This window comes from Peromyscus leucopus, chromosome 8b (genome assembly GCF_004664715.2).
Source record: "Peromyscus leucopus breed LL Stock chromosome 8b, UCI_PerLeu_2.1, whole genome shotgun sequence".
NCBI lineage: Eukaryota > Metazoa > Chordata > Mammalia > Rodentia > Cricetidae > Peromyscus > Peromyscus leucopus.
Window position 1 is genome coordinate 11719366 of NC_051086.1, and position 17993 is coordinate 11737358.

The 17993-nt window shown below is 40.3% G+C and overlaps 1 protein-coding gene across 9 annotated transcripts in view; it reads right to left on the reverse strand.

Annotated features, from left to right (window-relative positions):
* Positions 1-13816, reverse strand: part of Tenm2 (teneurin transmembrane protein 2) — a 1236692-nt gene extending 1222876 nt beyond the window's left edge. For 6 of the 9 annotated variants that reach the window (XM_028864310.2, XM_028864309.2, XM_028864311.2 and 3 more), the window contains exon 1: positions 12691-13165. The gene's annotated coding sequence lies outside the window, so the exon portion shown is untranslated. Of the gene's footprint in view, positions 1-1406; positions 3325-8371; positions 13166-13603 lie in introns of those variants that run through there. The other 3 variants (XM_028864303.2, XM_028864302.2, XM_037201408.1) reach the window with 3 other exon arrangements.
* Positions 13817-17993: the final 4177 nt, after the last annotated feature.

Genomic DNA, 17993 nt, shown 5'->3' on the forward strand with positions numbered 1-17993 from the left:
CTTAAAAAAAAAAAATTAGAGATTGTCTTCTGCTGCTCCCAAGTCTCCTCATAGTTCAGAAGAAAACAGGGAGCAGCCCGGGAGGCCAGCTCTCTGTGGCTTGAGGTGCTCTCCAGCTCCCCAGAATCACGTGAGATAAAACGTGTTTGGGATCAATTATCAATAACCTTCTTGTGGAAAGCAAAAGTCATTGAAACTTAAGACTTAAGCGTTTAAGAGAATCCAGGAGCTCCTTGAATTTAACATTTTCTAAGAATAAACACAGAGCAAAAGATTAAACCTTCAAAGATCGCACTTATGTAAGTCAGATAACAACGAAGAGCTACACAGCGGAAGGCTGGATCTCAAACAAAGTTGGGAAGAGAGGATTTTGCATGAAACTGCTCCTCTGGCTAGACCGCTTTTGTTTACAATAAGAAGTAGAGTTTGGACCCATTACATATTCTTTCTTAGGTTTTCCTAGTGAATTGAGGTTGTTAAAGTAACACTGTAATTATCTTTTATCTATGGCATGATTTATTTATAATATGAAATTTCCTTTTACATTTTTAACTTGTAATAATTCATTGTTCTCCTTAATAGTAAAATAATGGAATATAGAACAAATATTTATCTCACTATTTCTTCTCAAGAATTCTCTGATGATGCTTTGATTTTATATATATATGTATATGTATACATATATATATATATATATCACATTTTGTTTTAAAGATTTAAAGTTTTTTTCAGTTTTAAAGGTCATATTTAGAATGGATCCAACTATGAATATGAATGAGTTGGAGGCTACGCCTAAAGCTGGTGCCTTTTCAAGTAAAAAAAGACTTACTAATAGTTCCATTTGTTTTCCATTAAAAATCTCCTCATTGTATTCACAGCAATCCACATGGCAGTATCTGAGGCTGCTTGGACAAAGCATTTGCTTTGTGTGTATCAGATGCAAAATTTACTTAAATTCCAGATAATTACAAGTGCATCTGCTGGGCTTTGTCACTGGTCTATACGGACATTTTCACAGTGTATACAAAGAGCAATTACCCAACAACTAAAGAAAAAGAAACAGTGATTTCTGAAAATTATAGCCAGCTTCTTTATCAAGGAATAAGTTTGTGCTAAAAGAATACAACCCCAAAACACTTAAAAAAAAAAAAAAGCTTTCACTCACACCACATACATTATCTACAAAGAACAAAAAAGGAGCCTTTTCAACTGTTAAATTACTAGGTATGAAACAAGGATAACTGCAATTTCAAATAAAATCATCTCACAAAACATTAAAGTTCCCCTGGAAAAGGGTGGGGGCACAAAATATCCCAACAACACAAACACATTTAAACCATTTTGATGCAGTGGTAAATGGTCTCATTCTCTGTTCATGACAAAATGTTGCAAAAATAGTCACTTACCCTATTTCTCATCAATTCTGAGTTCTCTAATTTGAAATATAAGTTCACAGAATCAAGAACATCAAAACAGAGAAGATCTGAAAATAAAATTCGAAAGTATTGGCTTTATACATTTAAGTACTCAATTCAAGGTCTGCCTATGGAACGCCAATTGGGCCATTTGATCAACAGCTCTTTCTCTCTTTCCTCCCCCACCCTTTCTTCCCCTTTGCTTTCTTTTAACTTCATGCACAATCCCATTTCAACTGTCACACTCTACACAGCCAGCCTTCCTTCAAAGCCCAATCCAATTTTCAGACTTTTACACCTCATGCCAGCTAAACAACATCAACGGCCCTCCTGTAAAAAAAGGCCTAATAGAGTAGATCTGTTCTCTTTTTTTCTTTCTTTCTTTATTTCTTTGTTTCTTTCTTTCTTTGTTTCTTTCTTTCTTTGTTTGTTTGTTTGTTTGTTTCTTTCTTTCTTTCTTTTTTTAAAAGAAACTTGCAAAGCTATCCACAATGGTCACAATAGTAGCGTAGGAATAGTTTCAGAGAGAGAGAGCTATTTAACACTGACAAATTTTTGTGACCTTTGACTTATATGGAATCCATCAGTTTTGTGGTCACTGATTTCCTTTTCCACCTTCATTTAAATATCTTCATTATCATTCTGTAAAATGTATTATGTTACTGGTCAAAGCTATTCGTCAGTAAAAAGCCATCTTCATATTCCCCAAACTGGAAAATCATCATTATCATTAATATTTCATAGAACTGCATTAAATGAGACAATATTCAATATTTAACTATCTAATCCTACAGTAATTTATATTAGAAAATACCAACCATGTGAGAATTCAGCCAGTCAGATTATTTTATTGGATGAACCTTTGTCGTTATTAATAACACTTCAGTGTCTCATATTTTTTCAGCACAGAGTGTAACATCCAAGGACTGAAAGTGATTTTGTTTCTAATTAATTCTCAAAATCCTTGGGAGACAGTGATGGAAGGATAAATATATTAATTCAGAATTGAAGAATTAAAGGCTGAGCCTTCAGAAGCAAAAGTTGTATCTGGGATACGGATTACTTGCGTGGGTCCCGTACCTCACTGGGTTTACTAATAATTTAGTAAGAGGCAGAATGCTTTAAACCTCAGAGAATCTGAACACACAAGTAAAAGGAAATTCAGTTGTATCCCTTTCAAGTGCCACAATTATTCTTATTTCAAATTGACAAATCGAGGCATAGTTTTTATGATATTTCATGCACAAATCATGTGGCTGATTGGTTTACTGGCCATTGTTAGGCCATCCAGCTGATCCCTCTATCCTCTGCACAAATTCTTTCTACCTTCTACCTAGCTGTTTGTGAACTTTGAATATTCACAATTGGACAAAGATTGGTCCATTGCAGGTAATTTATATTTAACTTTGGCATAAGAAGAGTTTCAGTGGATAACATTTTACTAAGATTCCTGGTAATGAGAAAATGAATTATATAAGTTACATATTTTAGATTGGTGCATGTTTATGAAAATCAAAAACATTGTGCTTAGTAATTTTATAATCAGGAATAGCCTCTGATTTGTCTTATGAAACAAAAGATCTTCATGTTACTATTGACTTTTCAAGTGCATATTCTGAGGTACTTGTTATACATCACCTAAGATCCTATAGCTCAATATAGAGAATAATAAAGTATATTGAAGGATTTTTGTTTACATGTTTTATTGACTCCCTTCTTTCAGTCTGAAGAAATTCTGTTTATCTTCTATAGACTGTCCACTGTTGTCTCACAGTATGGAACACAAAAGAGTCAGCCTCAACAGCTTAGAGTTTTAGTAAGAGTGGTACGACCACCACAGAAAGACAAGTCAACATTAATTGGATGGGATACATCAGCCTAGAACTTTGAATAGGAAACCAGGAAGCCTCAGAATCAAGGGCAGAGTGATTGTCCACTTGCACATGATTGGTGCAAAGACATACACTTCTAGGGGTAACAGCAATGACAGTGTAAGCTCAATTGCTAGTGCAAAAGACATGTTGGGCTCCTGCAGAGCAACGGAACCCAGGGACAGCAGCAGTGGGCTTGGGTTCCCATCTTCCTCAGAGTTCCTAGGAATCTGATCAGCCTCATTACCCAAAATTATCCTCTCTCCCTCACAATGAGAACACAACCTGATCCCGAATACAAAACATTTCAAATCATTTCAGTTACTTATATAACAAAGTAAGGAAATAAAGATGTGTTTCAGTATTGTGAATTGACAAAAAATATTGCTTATCAAAAAGACTTGCATCCAGAAGGACCCCAACAGTCGCTGATAAACTATCTCATAAGTGTTTAGACATTCTCATAACCGACCAACCAAAAAGAAATGAGCCAAGTGCCTAAGTTTAAGAGAAGAACACACCATCGGATGGCTCTACATATTTTTTCACCCATTGCTTCTCCAATTCAAACAGTCAAGGAACAGATGATGGAAAAGAAATTTGGATGGTTTGGCTACTATTTGCTGGAAATGAGTTATGAACATCTTGAAAGTCACAGTCAAAATGAGCATGAATCATGAAGCTGACAGGGGATCTCAAAAGTCAGAGCAGACTGACCAAGGTCCAGGAAGCTATTACCTGGGGCCTCAGAAAGGGTCACAGTGCCTCCATGCACTCTTCCTTTACCATCTACTTTCAAGCTAGTCACCTCATGCTTTTCAAGAACATTACCCTTCCTGCAAATGACTGATAAGAGATAAATTTATGAGCATTATCACGTGAAAAGTAAACCCCAGAACTTGCATATTAACCCTGTGATTTCATGTTGAGGAAAGAGATCTTTAGAGACGAGTTTTCACCCTTGGGATGTGAGAAATGAATTAGCATTTTCTTCTTTTTTCCAGTTTCTGGAATTGTCAAAATTATCTTCTTGATCTCTTTTTTTTTTCTTTTTTGAGGAAATCATAAGTATCACTTATGAACAATGTAAATGGATAGCTTGGGGTATGCAGTGACTTAGCCACTCACTCACTGATTCACGTCACACAGGTAAGAGGCACAGACTCTGCGAAGCTCCAGTATTAGGATTTCTTTTTATTCTTATTCAGAAACCCAGAAGTTGAGAAGGACCTGAGTTCTGCAGCTAGAGACACACAGTTTAATACTCACCTCCTGGCCTCACCCTATAGGTGAGCATGCCCGTTACTGGATAGCTGAATGTTTCAAAACAAAGAAATGAAAGGAAAAGATTCCTGACCTCACCTAAAGCTATGCTTTTTGTAGAATAAATACATTTGAAGTTGCAAGGAAGGGCTTCAATGTGTGCTGTATACATACACCAAAACGAATCGATAAATAAGAAAAATGGAAAAGGAAAGGAGCATGGTGACAAAAACTTCTGAATGTCCCTAATTAAAATCATATTTTAAACATATACACACACATCAACATAAGGTATTTTCACCTATAAACTATAAACTTCTAGCACACAAAACAGTAATCCTCATACACACATGCCCTAAACTGTGTATGATTCTGTGTGTACCCCATGGGGGCTTAATAAACACTTATGAATTGACTGACAAGAGAAAAACCAAGAAATGACAACCTTCAGGGTAGCCGTAACACAATTTTAACTTGAAAATTGCCCAGAAATAGACTTCACAATCTATGGGAACATACACAAATCATATAAAAAAGAAGTGGTGCCCCTCATATACCTAGACTGGCCTTAGGGAATAGCTTAGTGAAAAATCGCTGCTGTGGGAAAGAGAGTTCAGCCTCTGTATCTATTTACTGTTTGGCTTCTGCAGCGAATCCAGCTACAAGCAACATTTATTCTGTAATAAAAGGTATTATAAGATCATGTTTAACATTAAGATTAGAAGGAATACAAAGTTGTGCTCAATCTTTAACACGTTTCTCACAGAGTCTACAAGGATCACCTACCCTTACTTTCAAGTCTCAAGATTCATGTTGTCATTTTAATTTCTTTGCAGAAAAAAAAGTAAAGAAAAAAATTGTAATCTCTAATGTTGAAATAGCTCTTCAATAAAAGCTTTCCCAAACAAATGGAAATTAGTAATACATCACAAATCTAACCAGCATTTTCACAAAATGACACATTCATAGTGCACTGAACTCCTGAAAACACACCTCATCCTGCATCCTGGAAGAAAGCTTTGGAATGTCTTAAGTTCCAAAGTGCTGTTTTCTTCCCCGAAGTTCATATTCACTTCCTACCTTGGGTGATCAGAATGGGCCAGACATAACAATTTACCAGTCCTTTTGGGTGAAGAGTGATTATTAATAACATTCCTCCTATCAATTTGGTTTTGCCAAATCTCTGAAACACTGACTAGTTCAGCCACTGCCTACTTTGAAGAGCCATTTCCTTTCACCTTAGTAGATTTCCAAAAATATGATGAGAAGTGGGGGCGGCAGAATAAACTATACTGAAGATTTATGCCGTTAGATTGACAGGGTAAAACAAGAGAAATAACCAGGATTAGTTGCAGAGGGAATCTTAAGTGAAAATACACAAGAGAAATAATAAAAGCCTGCTTACATGTATCTGTACCATCAAAGGCCAAATACAAGCACCTCCTTTAAATGTGGCAATGCTGTCTTAGCATTGGCCTATTTGAGCTATTCACAACCACAATAAAACTTTGCACACACCATCTTATTCCCGTCTTTAGTACCACCTTATTCTCTCTGTTTCTCCCATCCTGGAACTGAAAAGCAAATGCAGGGTCTTGTGCTTGCTGGACAAGTGCTCTGCCATTGAGTTCACCTTATTGGTCGTACCCATTCAGCCCCTTATATTACTAATACGCCCTCCCTTTTGGTCCCCCAACTCACAATCCCTCTCCAGGATGGACTTGATCATCTGCTTGGTTAGAAAATTGAGTCTGTTTTCCAATCTACACTTTCAACATCTAAATCACTACATGTTTCCAAGAGTATAAAGCATGCTAGATTTCTTAAGGATATCGATTGTGTAGGAAAGTTACTGCTTCCAGATTTCCTGACCTTTCCTATGTCAACACAGACACACCTTGATTTTCAAATGATATCTTTCAGATTTTGGATTCTCACCGTACTGCAAGGGGAAAAGACACGTTGCTTTTGCCTCCTGTTTATTTTCTTGGCTGCCTCATGTAGCTGTGAGATTGATGATTGATCGTTTTTCCACACTCACCCACAGCCTTTTGTGTAGCCACATGTAAATTTGCCAATGGGTAATTAAGCAGCAGACACATCCAATAAATATAATAAATAAATTTGATTTTTCCCCTTCTTAGTAATTGGTTTCATCTGACTGAGTCTGATGGCATGTAGGGATATATAAACAGGATTAGGAAAGAGAAAAATTAGATGCTGGGTCATATGAATTGTACAGCCCTAACCACTGTGAAATGTCTCTGTAATATCTATGTTATTCTTGGGGTTAAAATAGAGAGAAGCAGGTTATCTTTTCCCAAGACATTTCAGTGAAGTTAAAAATAAAACTGGAGGCAAGAGCATTAGTGTAAGAAAAGGTTAACCAACTACAGAGCTTCTTTTCCTTTCTTAAGTGCCCTCTTCCCCAAACACCCACTGCCCTTCTCTTGTTCCATCACTAAACTAGTGCTGGTAGTTCCAGACCTTGACTGAGGTCTCCAAGTAAAGTTATCACATCAGACAGGGCTACGTGAATAGAAAGGACTTGGATAGACTAGGAGACAAAAAGGTGCCCAGATATTTGTGCACAATTACTGCCTGTGCAAATGTTACAGGACACGAAATAAAATCATTTTTCCCATACACCCTACACACACAAAGAAAAGGGCATTGTCTTACATTGTAAAGAAAGCGCCCACTTCCATTCCCATTTGATTTCTTGGATATCATTTTGAGAGCAGATTGCTCTTGCCACCAGAGGCACAGTACCTGACTTGTCTCTGGAATCTTAATATTGAATACTGAAGGAAAAAACTTGGGTAAAGACTAAAATGTACTGTGGTACAGTTTTCATTTTTCTGTGTGTCTTCTAAGTAATCTCTGCTGAAAAAATGTAGTATATATTCAAATGCCCTAATGTCCCTGATGCCTTCAAAATGAGCATGGTTAATATTTAAAAATGAGCTGCAAAGAGTCTGTAGTAATAAGTATGATTTTGGATGTACAAATATACAGATAACTATAGGCATAGATATAGATAGCTTCAATAATACTGTCTCATCATTAGAAATAATTTAAAAACTTAATTTTTTTTTTCAGCATTTAGGATGGAATCTTGATGTAGCTTTAAAAAATGATACTAGGTGCTTACATTTTTTTTAAATGGTTATTTTGCACAACTGGATTTTCTAAATCTCTGCCCAAATGAGGTCTATTTCAGTATACCTTTCCTACATATGCTCTTATTCCTCTCCTTAAAGCAGAAGAGACATCAAAACATTAGATATCAGTTAAGTCCTAAGCAATAATTTAAAAAAAACCCACAGCATGTAAATATAAGTTCCTACCAAAAGAACCCTGTCCCCTGTAAAATTTAGAATTGGGATATCACCCTGAGTATCAACTTTATTGCTTTGATATGACTAATACTCTCCGACTTTAGCTTTACCTTCTAGTAGGTAAACATTAAGGAACCTAAATAAGTTAATAAATTTATGACTTTTTCTTTTGAACCATATTCTCAACTATATCATTTGACAGGGTGCAAAACTCATTTTCTATAAACTTACAGTAAGCACAAAGGACATTTCCAATGACGATGTATAATGCAAAATGTCTAAACTTATAAAAAACAAAACAAAACAAAACAAGCCAAAGCTTATAAAGCACTAAGTAGCTTACTGATTAAAGCAATAAAATGTACTTTCTGGAAGCTAAGTTTTAAACTTTTGTAAATCTACCTTGCATTTTACTGCATTGAAAAGAACGAACAAGCAGAAAAACTTCATATTTGTGTCTCAAAATATGTGACAGAGCTACCTCAGTGAAGACAGAGCATCAGGAGGGACAGTTCCCCAAACCAGGAGATCTGCAGGCAGACACAATCCCCTTCCCAACTGCAGGCCAGTCCAGAACTGGGCACCTCAAAGGAACCAAGTCTCTTCCCAAACACCCAGCACTGTATTTCTTCAAGACAGACTTGACTGTTTAGCACTTCTCATGCATGCACACTCTAGCAGGGGCTCACACTGTTAGTAATATGAGGGATGCTGTCAACTGGTCCGTTCAAGTCACATTGTCTCAGGGGAGGGGCTGTGGAACTCCTTACGGAGAGAAATAGATTTTACTTTAACATACCACTGGCATTGTTTTGTTTGGATTTCTCTTTATTAAGCTTACTGAGTTAAAACACCTGCTCTCTTTTCACTCACAGCACAGCCAACTACGCCCCCCCCCCAATCCCGAGAATTCCTCTTGCCTATAAAGATTGCAATTTTATGTCCAGGACAGATGGACCAATGAAAGAGTTTCAGAAAAAAAAATAACTAAAGGAACTTCATCTGTGGACTAGTTCTCAGAGTTCTTCACGTTTTGCTATGCAGCAACTGATTTTTGAGAGCTGCACTACTTCAAGTTCAGAATCACAAGGTAGTATATACAATATACTAGATTGTTCAGGGACACATAGGTTTAAAGAAAGAGATGTATGCTTCTATAGCTTATAGAGCCTTTTGAAAAAATTAGTAGTACAACTATTAGTTCATCTAAAATAATTACATTAAGAAGTGTTTTGTCTTTCTTACTTGGGAAAAGAGACCAAGATAGTAGAAATAACTCTATGTTGCTAGTTGTACATATTACTAAACAATGTGACTATTTCTTATATAAATCAAACTAAAACCAAGAAATACAAAGGATACTTTAGCAAAGCTGCTATTGGCTCTCAGCAGAAGAAATTCCATAAAATAACTGATATATTTAAAAAACATTAAATTCATTATTCCCTACTTACAAAATTTATCTCATTTAATCAAATACCAATACCCATCTTTTCACTGAAAATGTATTTTAAAACTGCAAGTATTTAGGCACTATCTGTTGGCTGAAAGTCTGCTCCACCTCTTCAGAGAGTGGAATGGAGAGTGTGAACACATAAGGGTTACCAAGAGTCAGCAGCAGATTGAAGAATAAAACTGTTGCTCCGTGCAAAGTAATGAGGAAAAGAAAAGATGCTTTGTCCACAGCCATGTGTGAGGTAAGCAGTTTGATAGTAAGTTTTCCCTCTCCAAATCTCACTATCAGTTTAACTTGCAGCCCTCAGATGGGAAAGGATTTAAAAAAAAAAAAAAAGCCCTTGGAAATGACCTTGATCATATTTCACCAGAAATCACTTCTCAAAATCAGTCTGCAAAAGGGAAACCTATGAAGGAGCTAGGCTAGACGATCCAGGTGCTCCTGAAAAGCACACAGTTAGTTCAAAGTTTCTTTCACTAACACAAGGAAAGGGAATTGCAATTAATTTTAAGAAACATTCAGGAGGTCTAGCATAATCAACATGTTGGACATGCAGAGAAACCTCCATTCCTATAAAGATGCAAGCAGGAACTCTAACAATAGTCAAACATAATTGTCAAGGTCTGTGAATCCAGTCTCAGACACCTGTCCTTCTACACAGCCCCCTTGCCAAAAAAAGAAGTTACTTTCTCTAGGAAGTGCAAGGCTTTTGCACATACTGAAATGCCACAGGAATACCAACTGAAAGTAAACTCTCTAATTTACCAACAAGCCCGTCAAGATGATGATACTATTTTGATACATTAACTTGAAATCAACATCAGGCACACGAATTAAAGGCTCTTAGTGAAGATTTAATAATAAACTTAATGATAATAATAAACCCATCAACCACACCAACAAGCCACAGACATGCTACGACAGAGAACCACATTAGAGCAATTGAAAATCCAGTTCATTGAATAGTGGTACAGCTTGCCATTGAGTTGAAAACATGGAGGTGTTGAATATTTTAACACAAAATATCAGAGCGTTTTAGAAGTTGCCAGGAAACTAGAAGTCCACAGAGGGGTGGGGCAGAGAAAAACAAAACAAAACAGAAAACAACCTCAGCAGGAAAGAAATGTGTTCTTAAAAATAAACAGTCCTGGTTTCCTCTATAGTGAAGATGCCGAGAAGGAAGCTAATAGTGATGTTTGTATATAAAGGTGTGCTTTGAATATGTTCCAATTAGATGGTTTGCCCCATGGGCCCATCAAAAGAGTCCTCAACGTGGTGGTCAGCTATCTCTTAGTGCCCATGGTTGTGGGTGTTGTGGACTACTACTGTAGCTGCTCAGCATGGGGTGCACTGCCCTGGGTTTGGTCTTAGAAGAAGAATACTAAGATGTTTTGGATGCCTTAGTTTCAGAGGATTGGGGGTTACTATGTGAATGCATTTTTGTTTCTTTATGATTTATACAAGCAAATCCTTCAGTCAAAAACTGTTCTAAATGAATAGAAGCGGAGTGTTTTTCTCCTCCAATTTAATCAAAATGGTAAGCTCAAGGGTCCATGAAAATATTTTAAAACGGCAACATTGCCATCTCAAGAGAGTCCTGAATAAACAGCACTCTCTTTCCAAATAAGATGCCTCATTTTTTATTAGTAGGATACAAAGGCAGAAATAAGGTTTAGATCTCAGGAATTTTAAGAATGGCTTTTGTCAACCTTAAGGGAAACAGAACAGGTGAACCTGCAAGGTGGTTTAAGGGAGATTTGCTCTAACATACAACAGAGCCTGACTACTTGAGTTAATTTACAGCTGGTTTTATTCTTCAGTCCTGAATATACTATGCTACCTTCTGCAGTTCTCCCAACACCAGCTAAGTTTACATTAAAGCGAAGTTTAACAGTATTACGGCAAGCCATGCTCCCTACACCTAGGCAGCCTGCTGCTCTTGAGGTGACTACTACACTGTAGAGGCAGTCTTCTTTACAGAATAATATTCTCCCTGTGCAAAACCACATGTGCCTCGGCGGAGCATTCCTAACCTGGGTCTCCTCATCTGAGTTTAGAGCCCCGTGCATTTGGAGGTGATAATGTGCAAGCACGGCCCTCCTCTCTACTGTACAGCTCCTACATACCACCAGTGCATTTCTACATGGCTTAGCAGAAAATTTCCAACCCTAAACCCATTTCCTTCTGAATCGCTGATTTGCCTTTACTTATTGACCCTTCAATTTTTCTACTCAACTGGAACTGAAAACTTAAGGAGGAACAAAAAAGACAAATGAAATATTGTTACTACCCAGAACCCTCTAAAGGACTCAAATTATTTGATGGCATTAAAGAACTATTATATGTGATATTAAAAATAATGTTTAAAATGGACCCTGGCAGCAAGGGTGATGGAGTGAATTCCGTTTTTAAGGAAGAGTAAGGGTCCAATTTGCATGCATTACACTGGCTATTTTAAATAATTTCATTCCATGTGTATAGCAGAAACTACTCTCCTTCTCCCCAATTGACAAGACACCACTTCAAGTAAGAGCTGAGAGAGGGCTGGTCTGAGGTTAGCAAGCTCTGTATGTCTCACAATTGTGAATAAAACAATACCAGCATCCTCCTGCTTCTTCAAAACCCCAAATTTATTAAGTAAATTTAACCATAGCTCAGTCAGTGGAGTGATGCACTGAGCCACTTATCTGTTTATTATCTTTTCAAGCCACATGAAAAGCCGTGTCTATTATTGCTTCCTGCAAATCTGCAGCAGTGTAATGCAAAACAGCATTTTTAAAGAAATTCTCTTTCGGAATGCAAAGGATTCTTCCTGCAATTTTGAATATTTTAGCCAGCGTGTACCATACAGTAGGTCTGGAATCACTGGCATCGGTCATGCTGTTAAAACTGAGTCAAAACGCATTGTAATCCCGGAGAGCGATAACCTTAAACATGAATGCAATGTTAAAATGAATCCTAAAAGAATCCCTATAATTGCGATGAACATTAGAGAGAAAGCGGCAAGTCCTTCTGCAGGGAAATAACAGCCGGTTCTACCAATCTTTCCCCTCCCCGCCCCCAAACTCATGCAACTAATGATGACCTCCCGAAGTGCCGAATTTAAATGTTCCAGCATTCATCTGAGGATGAAGGGAGAAAGAAAAAAAAAATAAGAAAAAAAAAATACACAGAAAACCATGAAACAAGTTGCAAACTGCACAAACGCAAGGCGAGGGAGAGAAAACTGCAGCGATTCAGGAGCGATTGCAGAATGAAGAGCAACAGAACGGAAACGAGGAAGAAAGAAAAAAGAGGGGAAAAAAGCCTTAAGCATTAAAGAGTAAGAAGTGAAAAACATTTACCAGCAGCTCGGTCAGTAGCTTCGCTCCCTGACACCATCTACATAGAGAGAGAACTTAGCCTAGAGTCTTCGGTCCCAGCTCGCTTTGGAGCAAAATTCCTTCACTTCGAGGGGGCAACACACACCCTCCAGAAAGAGAGAGAGGGAAAGAAGGGGAAAAAAATAATCCCAAAGACCTAGCCAGGCTTTCTCCCTCCTCCCTCTTACCCGCCCCCCAGACTCCCCAAACGGTGCTCGCTGCTTCTGCACAGTTCAGGCTTTGCTGCGGAGGCGCCGCTGCCGCTGCTGCCGCGGCTGCCGCTGCTGCTGCTGCTGGAACTGCTACTTCAGAAACGATTAGGAGGAGGACGCCCAAGCACGACCTGAGCCTGCGAGCCACCCAGGACCAATGTGCAACCTGCTCTGGAATCAAACCCATAACACACGCAACGCACACCCAGTGGCTCCTGCACGCGCACACACGCGCCCGCCCGCGCGCCGCACAGACACACACGCGCGCACACACATATGCACACGCGCGAGCGCGCACATACACACATGCAAACACGCGCACACACGCGCACACAGAGGCGCGGAGCTCCGCTCACCGCCCGCCGCCCGCCCGCCCTCCCGCGCTGTCCCTCTGTGGGAAGTGAGAGCCAATCCCCGGCCCCGAGCGCGCGCACAGGCCCCGGTAGCCCCAGCTGCGTTGGTGCCTCTGGGTCTACGGGGTAGCGAGCTCCAGGAGGGGCTCTCGGCTGGGAAAAAGGGGCGCCAGGGGCACGTGTACCCCTTTGTCTGCAGAGACACCCCCCTCCTCCTTCCAGCCGGGCGTTTCCAAGAGCAGAAACTGAGCGCGCCAAGCTCGGGCCGCGTAGAGTTCAGTTCGGCTCAGGGCTTGTCCCGGGCAGGCCCGGTTCCCTAGCTGCACGCACCGAGAACTCTGCTTTGCTAAACCCGATGCACCACGGCTGCACCCGGGGCTCTGCGAACTAGGGAGCATCGCCAGCCTACGCATCCTGCTGGCGACCGGAGCCTGCCCCGGCTCGCGAGCATGCCCAGTGCTCGGCTGGACCCAGACGGTTCCTTCCAGGGTTAGGAATGCAGAGCGCAGCAGAGAGGGCAGAGCCTAGGGAAGGCAGGGTTTCCCGAGCCTTCCCAGCTGCAGACCTACCTTCCCTGGATTGCCAGGTGGTGGCCCTAAACCTGCCCCCAAGCGCGCGGAAATAGGGAAGTGAGGCTTCCAAGCCTCAGAAAACAGTTTCTTTTCTGTCTTTCAGAAAGAGAATTCCAAAAGAAACGACTGGTTCAGTTTTGGAACAATTGGGAGGAAAAAACAAACAAACAAACAACAACAGCAACAACCCAGCAGGGCCTGGCAGTTGTTGTAATAACAACAGCTAAATGTATATTGCCTGGTTGCCATGTGCAGGTTCATGCTGTGTGCTGCCCGTGAATTATTTGATTTTATTCTATCCAGACATTGTATGGTTAACTCAAATGGAAATGGGGCCCCGGTATACCATACCAAATGCCAGTCAATTACAACGGATGCTTCCTAAATTTAAACTCAGGGTCCGACTCAGCCCCTGGAGACAGAATGCAGCGCGTTTACAAGCCCTGGGCATTTCCACCAAGGGGAAGGCCTAGTGGAAGGCTGGGGATACCATCCCCTGGCCCCTAGCTGAACCTGGCTGGCCTCCAACAACCTGCAGACCTTGAAAAAAACTTCATGGCTGATTTTTGCTAATGTTTTCATAGCAATGACATGAACGCTTCTTATGGCTTGGCTGAATACTGTGAGTCTTTCCCCACACTGTACACAAGCAGAGACCAAAACCCGGAGAGGGTTTACCTCCTTTCAACAACAGGAACAAGGATGTGGTTTGCCAAAACCCAAGGTCCATGCTATTTTGGCTGAAATATGTTTCTTTCTCAATTGCATCCCAGATAAAACCATGAGATGCAGGCACAGTATTTTAATGCCATCAGCAAACACTGTGACTTTGACCAGCATTTACTCTCTTCAAGGCTTCTGTGTTGGAGGTTACAGAAGACTACAGGCACCCTGCCTGCATCCTTTGAGTTCACATTCTAGCAAGAGGTGATCATATGCTTGTGATGCTAATGAGGGACAGAAGCAGAAAGCTTGTTAGGAGTCTCTTTCCTTCCCCGTATTCATCTTGAAAACGTGTATCTATCCTTCATGCTCTGCAGGGACCTGTGATCTCTCTTGCTTGGACAAATTTCCCTTACTGTAAGTTTTCTTGGTATCATGTATGTTTTCTTTTAAAATTGTCCCGCACGTGCAAATTTCCACTTGTGATGTGATGTATCTTTAAAGTCCTCAAACACAAACTCTCCAGACTGTAAGCTTCATGCGGGAGGGAGCGAAGAAACTTTTATTCTCCAGTTATGCTCCAGAAAATGTCAGGTGTCTCACACACACACACACACACACACACACACACACACACACACACCGACAACCACCACACCACTCTCAGAAGAAGAATCATTCCTGAGGCATGACCATTTTTTTTTATTGCCATCTAACAGAGAAAGGCAGGTTGTCCAAATCCAGGTAAGTGACATAGGCTCTCACTCTGATCGACCTGGCGCTCAAGTCCACAGGGCTTAGGCCCAGGCCACCCTGCACCTGTTACTCAGTAGCTAATCAAATTACATGAAAGGGGCTTATGGGAAGTAAGGAAGGAAGACATCCAGGATGGCATTATAGTAACATGCAGAAGCAAACAATCCAATATAGTAAGCATTAATAAGGCATGCATTAAGGTAATTGTAATTTACTTCTGTGCTTCCACCAAACTCCAGGATCTTCCATATTAACTTATCTACAATTCTGCATAGGTGCTAATAGCCTCATTTGATAGATGAAGAAATCAAATGGCTCTATGAAGGCCGAGGTACTAGACTGGAAACCCCAAAGGTACATGACAGACCTTAATCTCACCCACAGAGCATCCCCCCCCCCCCCCCCGGCCAAACCCACTTGCCAAACATGAGTAAGCGGAGAGGTGGAATTTGAACTGAAGTTTATGTAACTTCAGAACCTCACAGTTGACTGGGGTTGCAGAAAGAGTCGAGTGCTCTGGACTGGAGACTTGTGTATGCTTATCAACAGGAAGATCCCCACTGGTACCTTCCTTTTAGCATTCAAGCCTTAAAGAGCCAGAGACTCGGAGACTTAAGTTGTTTCACAGGGGCCATAGCTATCTGATAATGCAGGGTTAGGTTTTAAATGCAGGCCTCTTCTTACTCCATTCAGACTTGCGGCTCCCATTGTCCTGAGTGGCAGAGGCCACTGGCTGGAGAACAGGGGAGTCCTCCCTCTGAGAGGAGGTGCTTCAGAGAACCAGGCCAGCAGCACTGTGCACCATCCCTCCCAGCTGCTATCACTCCCAGGTTCCACCTCTCTTTTGCCCTGTCGCTCTGACTTTGCAAATAAGAACATCAAGTCTCACTGGTTTGATGGTCACTTGCACTAACAGCAATGGCCACAGAGCACAGGAAAGGAAAAGGTGCATTTTGTATAGTTTTGCTGGCAGTGAAATGTTGAACATCCTCAGTGACAAGGGGAAGGCTTGATTACAAACAGGCTTTTGTTAAATGCCTTTGCAGTTTTGGAGTGTTACTGCATAAAGGGATTGGTGCACGGGCTTCCACAGGGGTTACAAACCTATGTAAATCAATCTTAAGAATAAGATTCTTAGATCTGGAAATGTATCTCCACCCTTTGTATTCTCTCCTACATCTCTAGTATCTATCTCCTTGTTTTCAATCCTGTAGGTACCCAAACCACACACCCACAAATTGTACCCACTCTATTTACATACTTTAGAGCTATTTATTTGTGCACCTGACTATACATACACATCAATCTTTAACCATGGATTCTTCTTTTGCAATTTTTTAGCTTCTACCTTGCCCTTTGCTGAAGTACTATGAATAAGGTAGGTCCAAAAGAATAGAGTAAACACAAACCCTTCTTTCCTTCTTTCTCAGAATAAATATATTCACAACAGAATGCTTCAATGGACAGTAAGGTCCCTGGGATTCCTGATAACTCCCTTCCTGTGTATATGTTAGGTTGATTTTTGTCATGGGGCAGCAGAAGATTTATTCGTGCTGAGAATAATTCATTAAGAAAACCATGAAGGGCAGCCTGCAAGGAAACCTTCCTGAACACTTGAAGTGTTTCTCAGTACTGCATTCTGGTACAAATATATAGATTTCCAAGCTTTTTTTAAAAGTCATTAGTAATGGTTAATATTGTCAAATTGACAGCATCTAGATCCCCTAGAAGAGAAATAGCTAAACAACTGTGAGGTATTACCTAGACTAAATTATCCTCTGGCAATGTTTGTGAGGGGTTCCCTTGATTAAGTTAATTGAGGTAGGAAGATACATCCCAAATGTGGCACCATTTCATGTGCTTGTGGAGTAGACAAAAGGTGTAAGGGACCTGAGGAGGATAGCTATCACTCTCTGCATGCTGCTCATTGATGAAATGTCATGAAGCCTCCTCAAGATCCCTCTAACCCTGTGTCCCTACCATGATGAACTGTATCCTCAAACTCTGAGCCAAAATGAACCCTTGCTTCCCTATGTTGCTCTGGTCCTTTGTTTTGTTGAGGCATGGAGGATAGTAACTATTGCATATTATAAGACATTCTAAAGCTCAGCATGTTAATAAAGATCACCACAGTTATTCAAGATACAATTTGTCCACATTTTATTAATGAGGAATCAGAGGATTGGAAAGAGTGTACCATGAAAGTCAAGTAACACAAGTCATAAGAAATCAAGCCAGGATGCAAGTCCAGGCTTGCAAAATCTGCCTCATGGACCATACATTCTGTCCCCTGGAACCTCTGAGATCCCATCACACTGGACATTAGACACAGGAGGGGTGGAGTGGAGTGACAACACAGAGGTCTGCGTTCAATGTGAACAACGATTCATAGCAGAATATCACTATTCTTCAAAAATGCCAGAACTCTGATTGACAGCCTCTGTAAAGAAACACTATCAGGTGGATTTAGCAAATAGACAACCAATGTGCCTAGAGCCTGTTGGGTGGGAGTAATACATGGGAAGAAAGGTATCATTAGAGCAAGAGTTCCTGGGTTGTCATGGATGAGCTTTTATTCCCCTTGTGTTGAAAAAAAGTTGCAGTGTACTTGTTGACCATTTCTCAGGTCATTCACTCACCATAGACATGTATGTTCAGCCATCTCCTGGATTTTCCATATCCTTTGTGTTCCAAGAAATATATTTACCTCTATAACAATGCCAGACATA